This window comes from Eutrigla gurnardus (genome assembly GCF_963514095.1).
Source record: "Eutrigla gurnardus genome assembly, chromosome: 8".
NCBI lineage: Eukaryota > Metazoa > Chordata > Actinopteri > Perciformes > Triglidae > Eutrigla > Eutrigla gurnardus.
In genome coordinates this window covers 20,999,346-21,013,741 of record NC_139922.1, presented here as the reverse complement: position 1 = coordinate 21,013,741, position 14,396 = coordinate 20,999,346, and the positions used below count along the sequence as shown (strand labels likewise).

The 14,396-nt window shown below is 43.1% G+C and overlaps 1 protein-coding gene across 2 annotated transcripts in view; it reads left to right on the top strand.

Annotated features, from left to right (window-relative positions):
• LOC311017364 (metabotropic glutamate receptor 7-like) overlaps positions 1–14,396 on the top strand; it is a 60,948-nt gene that overhangs the window by 10,485 nt on the left and 36,067 nt on the right. The window lies entirely within an intron of this gene.

Sequence of the window (14,396 nt, the reverse complement as noted above, 5' to 3'; positions counted from 1 at the left end):
ATTTAAGGTTCCAACATCGGCTCTTCTTAGTTGTTGATTATATTGAAGAAGGGATCGTTTAATACAGATTTTAGTGGGGGAAGAAGCATTCACATCCTTTACCCAAAGCAGCAATTCCCACAATGCAAAATAAAAATAATGTTCTGCATTTAAAATCTTATGTCCGTTAAACTACAGAATCGTAAGCAAAATATTGCAAAAGCTGCAAAAAATATTCACGCATAAAGTACTCACAATGCATAAAAACGGGCCATTTAATGTGTATTTAAAGTAGCATTTTACTGTTTTAACCGGTCAAGCTAATTTGAACTGTTATCATTTAAGACAAAAAACAAGCTGATTATGTGTCTTGTGTGTAAAATATTCCCCAGTTAAAGGCAGAGGAGGTCATTGAGAATAACCACAGAGCCTTTGAACACATCGCAAACCGGAAAAAGTCCCGCCCCCTTCGTTCAGACCTCTGTTCAAAGCCGCTCCACCAGAATCAGGAAGTCAGCATTGACAGACAGGCAGGCCGTCTCATTTTTTTCTCTGGCCCAACTTTTTTAATTGGACGGGGGTTTTACACTCCTGCCACGGCCACAGATGTCATTTACAAAAAAATAGTTACGTCGGACCGTGTAATGTATTAATTGCTATCGGTAAGTTACAAGGATTTCAAGTAATATAACAGAAAGTGTTTCTGAATAGAATCACCTACTCAACCTTTAAGTATCTAACTCGTAACTATCAAATATATGCAGCAAAGTAAAAAAGTGCAATTTGACCCTCTGAAGGTCGAACTGTGTAGCAATAAATGAAGGGGGAATTCAAAATGTCTATACGTTATTACAGTACAAGTAGAAGTGAAAGCAGTTGTAGCAGCAAATGAATGTTGAAAATAAAGCAAATGTAGGGTACAGTAGACCGAACCTTTGTTCATGGCTCGATACAGCTGGAGGTAGGCGACGCGATCCATTCAAAATGGGGTAAATTCAATGTGTGTGTGTGTGTGTGTGTTTACTGTTTGATCTCAGGGACGTCAGGGTCCAGCGTGCTCTCTCACAGTATACATAATAAACTGTCATCGGGATTCATTTCTTGTCCTTCAGTTGTGTTATTACAGCAGGGCCTGAGGGGTGCATCAGAATGGTTGCTAACAACACATAGCAATATATAACCATTATATCAGCCAGAGCAGAGCCAACCTTTTTATAGGGAGACTAAATTATTAGAGTGCAGCATGGGCCTCAGGTAGTTATGCTAAAATACCTGTTGATTTTACATGTGAAAATGAAGGAGTGGAACTTTGGCGTTTCATTAGCTCCAATTTCATTTTGTGTGTATTTCCCTCGAGATGATGTTCGGCTAGTTGTATTATTCTTTTTTTCGTCCTGACTAGCCGTGCAGCGGTCTGTGAGCTCTGTTTGAACAAATTTATGTGTCTTAGCTCGTTTTGAGCTTAAAAAACCCCCCCAAAAGTACACTGTGCCGCAGCAGCTGGAGCATACATGGGAAAATTCGTTGACAGGGTAACTGTTTTCAGATGCAAATCCTGTGGGATTTCAAAAGTGCTCTGCTGAGACGCTCGCATGTGGTGGTTCCATTGATTTGGGGGAAAGACCTCAATCGGCGCTGATGTTTTGAAAATGAGGCGAAGCTCTTTCTTTTCAAATAGGGTAGCTTAAAGAACGATCAATTAGAGGACGGGAGCAATCACTGACAGAATATGGTGTTTTTTAACTGCCTTATCAGTGTTGGAGGACTCACATGTGGCCGGAGGATCAATACCGTGTCATTTATCAATGGATTATGCATAGAGCTGTCAGGGGCTCTCTACCTGGAGGTCGAAGGGCAATACAATGGGATATTTGCCAGTACATATATTGAGGGAAGTGAAGCAATCTGTATGTTGCATCAGCTGGTCAAACCTCATTCTCCCTGCATTCCTGCCAGTGGATGCAACTTAGAAAAAATAAGTGTATAAGATATTCATCTGTCAGTTTTGGTCCATTTTTTCAAAGCAGGAAAAAAAAATGATGAAATATTTCCATTATGGTGACTTGACCTCAGGGCGTTGTTTTGGTTCCTGGTTGAGATGGCGGTGAGTGTTGGGTTAAGAATGTAGAGATTAAGGTTAGAACAAGTCTCCAAGGAATTCATATTAACAGGAGCTCCGCCATGTACGCCTCCAGCATAGGTTTTGATTTCACCTGTTTACTGCACCACTAGGCAGATTTATTGTATGTTATTAGGCCACGTCTTGCTTTATTTATATTCCCCACAGTAACTTGTTTATATACTTTCATTCCCTTTGTGATATAGAGCGACGGCGGGCTACGCAAATACTCATACAGGAGATTTCAATCCAGGTTGAATGCCTTTTTTGCCTTGTCCCTGTCCCTGGGGGAGGGGGGGAGGGTTATCTACATTTTCCTTCACTACAGGGGGACCAGAAGCTCTCTGAGCATTTTATTTAAGGCTCATACCAATGTTACTAAATGTCATTTTTCATTGACAACATCAGCCACCTAGTTTACATAAACCTCTACCATGTTTACCAAATATATTAGATCTTGTCAGATTGTTTGTTTGTTCACGTACCTGAAAATGTTTGTCAAGGTTATTTAAAACTCACTTCATGGTTAAAATCCTCCTTCGAGCTCAACTTCCAGTTCTAAATTCAGTTCTTGTAGGGAACTATTTTTCCGGGCATAATAACATTCGTTGCAACAGCTCTGCTGTGAAATTACTTAACATTAATGTTGTTATTTTGATTTACCTTAGATTATTTATTTTTTTTTATTGTCAATTTGCTTTTTTGATTGATCAATCCTCACCTATTTTGTTTTTATGTATTCATTTATAATATAGTCATCTTTGTCTTTCTTGCATTGTTGAGAAATGCATTGTTTTTTGTTGTTGAAAACTTGACATCCAAACTGGCCTATCACAGTTTGTTCAGGTCTCCATATGGTATCTCCAGCTCCTTGGATTAATAATCTGATTGTCTCACTCACACACCCTCTCACATCTTGTTAACTCAGTCTTCCGTAAACATAGAAATCAACAGTAACGTATCGATTCATTGATTTTATTCCCCCATGGTAGTGAAACTCAGTCTGTGAGCCTTGATCAGTCGATTCAAGATTGATTTGAGTAAAACACATATACAGCGGGATGTTTAAGTGATTTAAACAGCTGTCTATGCAGATTATGCTTCAATGAAGGTGACAAAAATACATGGTTGTGGTGGTGGGGGGGTCTCCAAGGAAGTGGAAAACTGCTTCTTAAAATGCTTTCTGTGTGTATTGGCCACCATCTGCCGAATCTCACTTTGCTGTGGCCCTGGCGTGTTTTTAAATTCTTGAGGAGGTGCATGTCAGATACAGCATCGCCTACAGCGTAGCTTTGACGGCGACATGCCAAAACCCCTTAATGTACAGCAATAAATCAAGCTTACGTCAGGGCTAATGACAAAAACATGCAGGTTTGTGTGTGTGTGTGTACATGCATTGCTTTTTACTCACATCTCTGGGGACAATAACCTAAAGGATAACCATTAGATTTAGTGTGTGGTAAACGAATAGGGACGTGGGTTGCATAACATAACATAAATCATTACATTCTAGTGTGCAGACTTGACTTAAGGTTAGGTTTATGTTGAGGTTAGGGTATGGGTAACCATTAGGCTGGTAGCAGTTATGGTAAGGCTATGATAGTGAAAAGACATGAAAACTAAATTCTGCGTGTGCATTTTAGATGGCAATAATCCTACACTCTCACAGCTCAAGCAACATCCCAGTTCTCGTGTACAGTTGGAAACACATCACACCTTTTTCATTTGGAGAAACCTTCCACACAGAGGTTATCCTTTGAACGTGCTTTAATTCGCATGAAATGAAGAAATAAATAAACATTTAAGCACTTAAATTCCACCACTGTGTTGGTCGTAGCAGAAGTGGATTTTTACACACCACGAGGATAATGTTAACGTTTTGTCTGTTTAGACTATTTGCAGTTCACATTATAGTGTTTTTGCTTCTGTGCTCATAAGTTTAGCTGCAATAACGCTGCATCATTGGACGACTAGATTTTCTTGAAAGCACACAATGTGTATATAAACGCTCAACTTAATAATTTATGACATAAGAAATACCCCATGCGCATTTCATATTTCTTTCTCCCTCTCTCTCTGGATGATCACTGAAGCAACACGTCGGGGTTTCAGATCAGAGTTGTTTAATTTCAGTTCATTTGACAGATTGTGTTTTGAGCTGACTTGAGATCCACATGAGTTGCTTTGGGAGAAACGCATGTTAGTGCTCTTGTTGAAAATGAAGATAAGCCTTCAGTAGCGGTGGGTGACAGTTCCATTGTATTCGATGGGCTTATTCCCGTTTCAGCTGGTTAACTTGTCTGAGGGTAATTGTCTGATCTGGCGTCTGTTTCGCATCTCTGATTCTGGCTCTAAAATACATGCCAGTGTGCAGCCTTCTGACACTTTGCTTCACTGCGAGTGGAAGCTATGTGCAATGTGCGTGTCACAAAAACACATTCCACATAAATCTTAATCGGTCCATTAGTCCGGACAGTTGCTCTGATGAATCATGATCTCACTGGGAATGAGTTTGTTTACACAGAATAGCTCCATCTGAAAAGACTGTCCAGTCCTTCAACAGTTGGCTGGTTATTCAGTACGTTTGCTGGACAAAGCTTTTCGTAGTCACTGAGTTGGACGATTGTCCATTGTTCTGGCTGTGCAGCGGAGACCGTGTGTTGCTGACAGATTTACCTGGTCAGGTGCCCTCGGGGATGCACTGCACCTGCTGCACAGAGCAGAGTGGAGAGTCCATGAGTGGCCCGGTCACAATACAAATGTGAGCTTAGGGGAAGATGGCAGACATGCAGAGACTTTAATAAGCTTTACATGAAGGCTTTTCTATTATACAACAGGCTTTCCTACCTTTATTTAAACCTCCCTGCCCATGAGCACATAACAGTATATGGTCAAGTGTTAGGTAGTAGTAGTAGTAGTAGTAGTAGGAGTCGTAGTGCAGACCCTATGTTCACTTTAAAGGTGTGTTTGGTTTGGCAGCATCTAGTGGTGAATTTGTTGATTGCAACTAACTGAAACTTCTTCCGTGTCCCAAGCGTGTAGGAGAACTAAGTGTAAAAACAAAAATATTTTTTTAAGTGAATCTAGAGCTAGTGTTAGGTTATATTCCATCTCTGCCAATAGATCCCCATTAATGCTACACAATGTTCCTTTTAATAGTTTCAAGAGTCTTCTGCTATATTTTCATACTATACGGAAATTAATAGTGGACTATGGATATCATATATATATAATTGTAAACATTTAAAAATGTCTTAAGCACAGCAGCCTGTTCAGCTAGATGTTTAGCTGTAATATAAAGTGCACATGATTAGTAGTTAACAGACTGAAATGTGCAAAAACAACTGCACAACACATTCACACACTGGTTAGGAAGCTATAACAATAACAGCGTAACATGCAGTTGAAAAGAAAACTCAAACCGAATTCATTGAATGTTCAGTTACATTACAATGTACAAAGTTCCATCCGTCCATAGTTTTCCATCTACTGAGATCAGCCATAATGTGTTTAAAAAACAGCATCACTTGAGATCATTGATTGTTCAATAAAGACTTTGACTCTGGTTTTCCACCAACCAGAACAATCTCCTCTTAGAGTCAGTAAAAGTCTCTTTAAAAGGTCCGTACATAACTGACTTCATATCAGATTGGATGTTTAAAAAACCCACACTTGCCATTGTCCTTCTTATCTCAGTGGATCCAAAAGGAGGTGCTGTAAAGATTCATCATGGGCACATTTTTTAACGTAACATCTCCACTGGACTAAACGCCCCGACAGGAAGTCTGTTTACAGATATCAGCCACGCTGTGTCACATAGATTTTTTTATCAGTTATGTGTTCTGTGATCTGGCTCATGTTTGAATTTTACCAGACTACCATTGACATTCTCATTGTTCTTTCTGTAAATCTCTTTCCTGGTAGAGACAGTCCACTTCAAGTTCAGATGCGTATACTTGCTTATAAAATTACCAAAAATGTATTTATCCTAATTGAATGAATTTGCCCAAGTGGAACTAATGCTTGGTGCATTAAATACATGTTTAATAAATGGAATATTTTAAAAGAAGATTGAGTTCAGGAGCTCAAGTGCTTTAAAGAACAACAATAATTCACAAAACTAATCGGGACCACATATTTGCTTCTTTCACTTTTCTTGTTCTCGCCTCGAGCATCCGAGTCATTAAAAGCGTCGCAGTCCAAATATTGATCCATTCAGGGACCATACGTTCTCGATGTTGGCTTCAACTCATCAGCGACAGGAATGATGTCCAGGTCACATTGAAAACATATAGCTGTGGTTTGACTCTCAGCAGATCTTTCATTTCCTCATGAGTCACATTCAGGTCCTCAGGCTGTTCTGACTGTCCCCTGTTCTTGACAGAAGAGGAACTGACTGCTCTTTAGCCATTAGGACCCAGAGACTGTGGGAGAGAAGGGACTTTAGTGCCCTGAACTGAGCTGAGTGTGTATACTTCCACCAACAGCGTCCAACCAATCAAAAAACTTCAGGTCATATTTAATGTGAGGGCCGGTTGGAGTCCTCCAATCCCAGCGAAGGAGGCGAGATTTGTTTAAAGCCTTGGAGGAAGGTCTCCCTCTGCAGCTAAACAATAAAGTCCCATAGTTGACTGTGAAATGCCCTACCTGGAAGACTTTTTCTCTCTTTTTTTTTTTAAACCACGCTCAAGGTTGTCTTTTAAATCGCTTTTATTACCCTCTGCTGCACACAGATTTCGCCTGCTTGCAGTTCTATGCTACTCTCTTTTGATTGTGTTTCTATCAGTTTCTGTATTTGTTTGTTCATGTGTTCCTTCATTTGTTTGTCCATTTTATTTTTAACTACTTTTGAATGCCTTTCCGGCTTATTATTGCCTCTTTTATAGATTTGAACGTTCTTTTGTTGCCATGCCATTGCAAAGCCCCACTCGACGAGTGTGAATACCTTGTTGTGAATTAGCAGTTGGAGCAGTTAATTCTGCCTATTTCCCACAACAGAACAGTATCAGCTCTATATCACACTATGGAGACTCCAAACACCTCCTGTGATAACCGTTGCAGTTGCCATAGTAGAAAGACAGCAGGCATCGCCTCAGTTTTTTAAAGCTATTTAAATATGCGCGTGGGTCTTCTGCAGGAAAGTAAATTCATCTGTGCATTCTTGTTAACGTTTGCAACGTCCCCCTACACTCAGATCCATAACGGCTTATAGTGAATTTGGCATGTGGTGGTGAATGCAGGTGTTACTGATAAGATACTATAATCTCAACCCAGGGAGAGAGGCTCAAGGCAGCACTGCAGGCAATGCCAAGCGTGCCAGCAACCGCCTATTATGGCGTGCTCTGTTCTCAACCAATGCATATATCTCAAGAGCATAGCATCGAGAGAGGGTTCAGACTCACAGGCGGGGGGGAAGAGGATATCTGTGATATTTTCCACTGCGGTTTGTAATTTCATGGCCACTACTCAAGAATTCCTATTGAGGAGGAGAGGGAAAAGATGAGATCGAGACCCGCATTGTCTACGCTGTTAGGGGAGAAATGGGTCTGGTGATGATGCTCTGTGGAGTCGGGAGAGATGGGGGATTGTACAGAGGGAGTCATTGGGATGCAGGTCGGAGTGTTGCAGGTGCACGGCTGGCAGTGGATGTGTCAGAGCATGCATGCTCCAGGTGTAGGTGGGAGGGAAATAACGCACACACCTATGCTGTGTTTGGTGACTAATATGTCAGAGCCATATTAGGGCCGGACATGGCAACGAGGCAAAGCAGACACACACCAACAATTCTGCAAAAGCACATCTGTCTTCATATGTTACTCGTGAAAGAATATTTTTCTTTTTCTCCACCCGCAGGCAACATAGCGTGCACATTTCAATCTTGCTTTATTGATATTTCATATTTCTGAGAGAGCGAAAAAATAAAGAAGTTATCACGCAGGCTGTAAAAGAAAACGGTAAAAGAAAACAAAGCGGTTGTCCAGTGCACTTTGCAGTTGGGAAAAATCAATACAGCCATCTGTAATGTGAGACCCTGCGGATATCAAGGAATGCATTTTATAACACTTAGTCATAAACCTGCAGGCTGCGTTTTTGTTCCTACCATGAGTGGAGTTTATGTCGCACCTGGAGAGAGACACAGCACAGCACCGCCGCAACGATCAAGGCTGCTCTGCTGAACTGCATTGTTCTCTGCAGGGCCTTGCTTTGTCTGAACCCTGAGTCGAAAGAAGCGTTTACAAAATGACAGACACGGCACCTGAACAAAATTACATCTCATGAGTGACGGCGTAAAAGTTTGACTGTCATGTCAGCCTGAAAGGTGTGAATCTTTAAGTCGCGATGATGGACTCCGTTTGTGACGCGCGCGAGCTTGAAGCACTGCGCCTTTTACCCTGAACTTCGTAGACGTTCAGGGTACACTCCTCGGTACACTCTTCTCCCGATGAGCGCTATTTGGTGTTTATTTCTTTAAAACGCCAAATGGAGTTGAAATAGCAGTCTGTTTACCAGATGGGAAGAAAAGAGGTGGGTCGGCTTCCCTTTGTGAGCTATCCACACTTTTCCTCCCACGCCACGGCTCTACTCTACTGTGTGGCTCTCCTGGTCAAATATCTGATTTGTGAGTCATACCTAGCCTCTGTACCCGTGGAGAAACACGCTGGTCGTCTTAAAATAAACCCTGGCAGGGCAGCCACGCAAAGAGCTGGGGCCCCGGCACAGAGCACTGGAGCTGCCCAGGGGACGGCACGGTGAGCGGAAGAGACGGAGGGTGAGGGAATCGACTGGGAAAAGGGGGATGTGGGTGGAAACAAGGAGACGGTGGAAGGTCATGTTAGATAAAGGCTTATGAAAGCCTAACTTTCTGTCATGTAACACAGAGTCTACTTCGGCACGTAGGTAACACTAAAGACGTGGTGTTTGCGAGTCCACTAGCACAAAGCTGCAGGTGAAACACTGTTCGGGTACGGCCTTTGTAGAATAGCTGCCTGGAAAATTGAGGAGAGATGCAGTGGGGTGTGATGTGAGGCTGGCCTTGGCGAAGAAATTATAAGAGTATAGTTTCCCCTCCAAAGACTAAAAAGAAATCTATTTGCATCTCGTTTTCTTTGCCAAATACGATATGGAGGAAAAAGAATCGACCCTTGTTTCCTCCACGTCCTCTGCATCAAAACACCCCCAAGAAGACAACAGCAACAACAACAAATATGTAAGCCTTATAACCTGGGGATATCTAGTAATCTGTAATCATTGACCCCTCGCTAAGTAAGTAATAAACATGTTTTTGATGAAGTAAATAAGTCCGGATGCTGTGTTCTCTGCTAATGTCTTACCATTAGCTCCGAATCCACTAAACCAGCTGAAAATGAAGGAAATCTGGTAATGCTGGCCGATGCGTCGCTATGATTGTCCAGTCTGCGTTCAAGCGGGACTTAGTGATGGGTCAATTGCTGCTACCTGGGTTTATATTCTCTTGTAACCCTTTCTCCAATATGTAGAGTCAACCAGGCTAGCCTCTTCGAGCCTATTCGATGTATGTGTGTGGCGTCGGTGAAACACCGACACAAAAAGCACAGGAGAGAAGCAGCAACCCAGATATTTTATCTGTCAATTTGGCTTAGGTGTGTGTGAAAGAAATGTTCAGAATGGTCGGGGGTTAAAAACCTTTTGTACAGCATGAACAACTAGCCACTGAGCATTTAGCAGCCAAATATTTCCCTGAGGAGTTGGTGGGGACCAAAAGTAGAGCTAAAAGTGTTAATTTTGGACATAAATTCCTTATATATGTGTAAATGAGCAACTTAATAGTGATAATTCTTCAACGTTGTATTTACAGGCTGTTGCTCCCATAGCACAAAAAAGAAATCAGTTGATTTAGGTTGAAAGAAATGCAAACATACAAGATAAGACTTTTCATTGGCAGTGAACAATAAGCAGAAGCAACATCAATAATGACCATAACATCATAACACTGGCTGCATTATGGTTCCGACAAAAAGTTTAGGATAAAAACAAAAAGCGAGCAAATGACTGAGGGCAGATAGTCTGGGCGCCTTCTGGGCAGGAAGTTTCTGCTGATCATCTGTGTGGGAGTGTCTGCATGCAGATGGATGACAAGGAGGGAGGGATGCACAGGGAGATGAGGCCCACTCGTCTCCCTCCTTCCATCTCCGACGCCGCTCAAGCACACAGAGGGGCGGAGAACGGCGGCGCGAGGCTGAAAGTCGCAGGTTGTGCGAGGGCACCGTGATGAAACGCAGCCCCTCACAAAGGGAGAGAGAGTCTCCGAGTGAGAGACACAGATGGGCAGGAAGAGAGGAGGGGAGAGTGACGGGGAGAGGGAGGGAAAGCTGTCGGTTTCCTCCCTGCCTCCGCGGCTGTTCTTGGCGGTGCCGCGCTCTGGTGAAGAGAGATTACCAAAGCCCGGCCCGAGGTTGCATGTATGGACACAGTGATTACCTCTGCCCCTGCTAGCAAATGGCACCGCTGTCTGGATGCAAACCAATGGGAGCTCTGATCCCAAACTTGTCACAGAGCTGCTGGGCCTTGATTTAGCAGGACAGATGTAAAACTTGATAACTTCTCAATATCTTTATAGGCCCGTTTATCGTACTGTATTATTTTGTTTATTGGATATCGACCGTGTCTGTCTTTTACAACGCCGGGCAGTGGAGCTGCAAATAAATCATCTGACTAGGGATGGAGTTGTTTTTTTTTTTGGTGAGCAAATATTTATTCCATCATGGGTGGGGTGTGTAGTTTTTCATTTGCTTTCAAAATGGCTCCTTGGCCGCTCCATAGGATCACACTTGCAGTGTGTGTGTGTGTGTGGGTGTGTGTGTGTGTCATTGTGACACTGACACGAGGACAATCTGTGCATTGGCGTCCGGCCACAGACGGCATGGGGTTAGAGTCGGGTCTGTCAGAACCCGCTGCCGTTTCCGCCGTCGCCGTGGAGATCGCTGCAAACAGCCTCGTGGTGCTGACTGATGTCAAGATATACTTAGAAGCTAATCATGCAGCAAATAGAGGCGCTGGGATTCCAGCAGCAGGAACCGCCTGGCTGCCCTCGCCACGGTTCGAGCCGTCCGTGGGAAACATTTCAGCCTTGTCACAGTCCGTCCGTTTTGAGTGTTGCCCTCAGATTAATGGAGTCGGGACAAAACTCAAATGTTCCGTGCCTAGTTTTGGATATTTTCACGGTGGGGTGGAGAAAAAAAACTCTGTGTTTAAAAGATGGCCTTTGTTCTGGCCTAAGTTTTTGTTTAAGAACCCGTGGACTGTCATAGCCCTCTGCTTTCTGCGGAGACAGCCTGTCTCTGCATAGCTGCAGATCTCCCTCCTCTCAGATGGCGACGATAGATGATTGCCATTACCCCAACCCGAGAGTCGTGCGGTGCCATATGCTGCCCCGTTTCTTCCGTTCTGCAGCGACGGAGCAGAGCAGCCCCGGCTAGCTAGCTGCAAGTATTGCTCTCCACTCGTCGGAATCGTCACCTTTTGCATTAGCGGAGCGGGGCGATTAAAGCACAAACATGACAGACTCTCACCTCCCTTTTGGAGCTGCCCGAGGTGCTCGTGGGCTCTGCTTTATGTGAAAATGCAACAGAAAGGCCAAGGCACTCTAATTAACTTCCCCTGGCATTCCCACTTACTGCGAACGTGTCTAACCTTTGCACAACCTCGCTCAGTCACCTCTCTTCTTAAACACGCAGGTTGAAATTCTCATTTAATGTCAGTAAGCAGATAACCACCCTCCCCCTACGTAGCATCACCCACCCCTGCCTTCCTTTTTCTCTCCCCTGAACCTTCTTTAGACGTCAGCAACAGACTTTTATTCAGGGCGGCCGCAGCACTTTGTGGTGGTAAATCAATAGAACAGTGTCCCCCATAACAGACCTCTGTGTTTTCCTTCCATCGATCCTGTCAGCCCAGATGCATTCAAGAGCAGGCAAGGCGATTACCCTCAGCAATCCTATCTTTGATGTAAACAGCAGATGACAGGTGCCAGACATCAACTTTGGGTAATTGTGATACTGAGAGGGGGCATCGTTAATCATTCCCCCTTGGCCTGAACTCAGTTGCTCATGATTGGTTCGCGGTTAACGTGGTTTCGATTCAGAACGCTCATCGTGTTGCCACTAGTTTTCACATGTTATAGATTTAAGGTGCCTTAATGAAATAAGGTGGATTACAATGGTGAAATGGCAACAATTCCTAATATATATATATTCAACAATGTTGTTAAAATATCCATTCTCCTCACGTTATTATCTCCGCATTATGAAGAAATTGAAATGTACTGCAATTTGTCGCAGTGAGAGCGTATTTAGTGTTTTCCATTCTGGGAATTAATCATGCAACTATGAAGTGGCAACGCTAAACTTTGTTGCTTACAATAAATAATCCACTGAGAAATACATAATCAAGTTTTGACGGTTTTAATTCAATTAACTTATTTAAAAAAACAAATTGATTTGATTCGTGGGGGGAAAAACAAAAAGGTGTCGGGTTGTAATTAGCATCAGTTAGTCAGCATCTCGATGCATCTCGACTCCCAGCAGGTTTAACCCTCACACCTCGGCATTTGGTCAGTCGAGGTTTAGCACTTTTGTGTAACCTGGAGGTCAAAGTGGTAATTAGAAAAGCACCGTCTGAAATGATAGATGTTTTGGATTCCTGGGGAATATGGAGCCGGCGACGAAGTAAAAAAGACATTGCCATCTTAAATGGTTCCCTGCAGCAAAAAGCTCCAGAGACACGAATCTTCAAGCAGCTTTCCACCCCAGCTTGGGCGAAGATGGGATGTGATTCAACAAACCTATAACACCTTTCGGCTGCGTAGTATCGCTACAGCCGCTCTGGTAAAATATGTCGGCTATCAAATGTTTCAAATAGATGCTTCACTTTTTAGAAAGAAGGGCCTTTTTTAAATGCAAATCACTGCTGCTGTTGCCTTTCCATTACTTTCCATCGCTCCCTCTTTGACCCGCTACACTCAATTTAGGCAGCCCTGAAGTGATTTAACAGGTGGCATCGCAGCGGCATTCCCACCTGTGAATTTGTTTAATCCATTTCTGTTTTCGCTGGTTTCGTAGTTAGTAATTTTTTTTTTCTTTTTCTTTTCTTTTTTTGGTGACTGGAAACGTATTGAGCCGTCTGGAGCTTGACTCCTCAATTTGTCTGCTTTGTGCGGTTGACCCCTTTTGGGTTGTGGGTCAAAGCTATAACTCACACTCTGTGGCTTGAAGCAATCCCATCAGCCTGCCGCCGTGTCCTCATTCCTGTGTTTCCCCAGCGTCCGGCTGCTTTTGATCACTCTAACAGAAATGGATGGCATTCATACGGCGCTTAGATTAGACTGTGTGATGAGGTACCGCGATGGGTTGGAGAGAAAGTGATGCACATCTCTGCCTGGGTGTCCACCTGTCTAATGGGGGGGATGTTTAAGTCTTTATCAGGTGAGCAACCTCATACTACATCCCTTTAATAACTCATTGACTTTCTACTGGGTTTTTGGATGCTGTCAGATGGATAGCTTCCCATTTGCCAAAAAGCAAAAGCGACTCCTCTGGTTGAGAAAATGACACTACTTCTCACTTGATTTACTGCCTCAGTAAACATTGTAAACTTTATGGTCTCAATCGCTAGTGTCAAGTCTTCTTCAATATGGCAGCATGTTCATTTAACAAATTATGGACCCATTCAGAGCAAAATAGGCGATAAAGTAGGGTATGCTTCAGGGCACAGCTCAATGTGAACATCAGTTTGTCACGGTCAGCCATGGTTTTTGTTTACTTATGGCATCGTGCACCTGGAACGCTTGGAGGGTGGAAGCTGCAAATTTCAACCGAGGACATTTCCAGCGAATGCAGCTCGTGACAGATGACGATCCCAGCTGACGGCTAGTTGTTGAAATATCTCACTCAAAACCCACAAATGTCCACCTTGTGGTGGCGCTAGAGGTGAAGCGGACAGACAGCAACTCACACATCACGTCCTCATCATCCGAGCAAAGCTGCTTGCTCGACTGGGAGTCTGAGCAATAAAAAGGGGTGTTTGGGAGTTAGAAAACACCTCCAGACTGTTATAGTCCAGCTGAAATTGGACATTACGTTACGGGAGGAATTTGATTAGATTGTTGAAAAGATTAATTTATGACCTTCTTATAGCTCTGTTCAGAGCTGCAAATGCAGATTAATTGATGGATGGACGTTATTGGTTGAAATACCCGCTGATGTTAACGCACAATATTTTGTTTTGTTTTCCATGATATTTTTTTATTTTTCTATTTTATCTG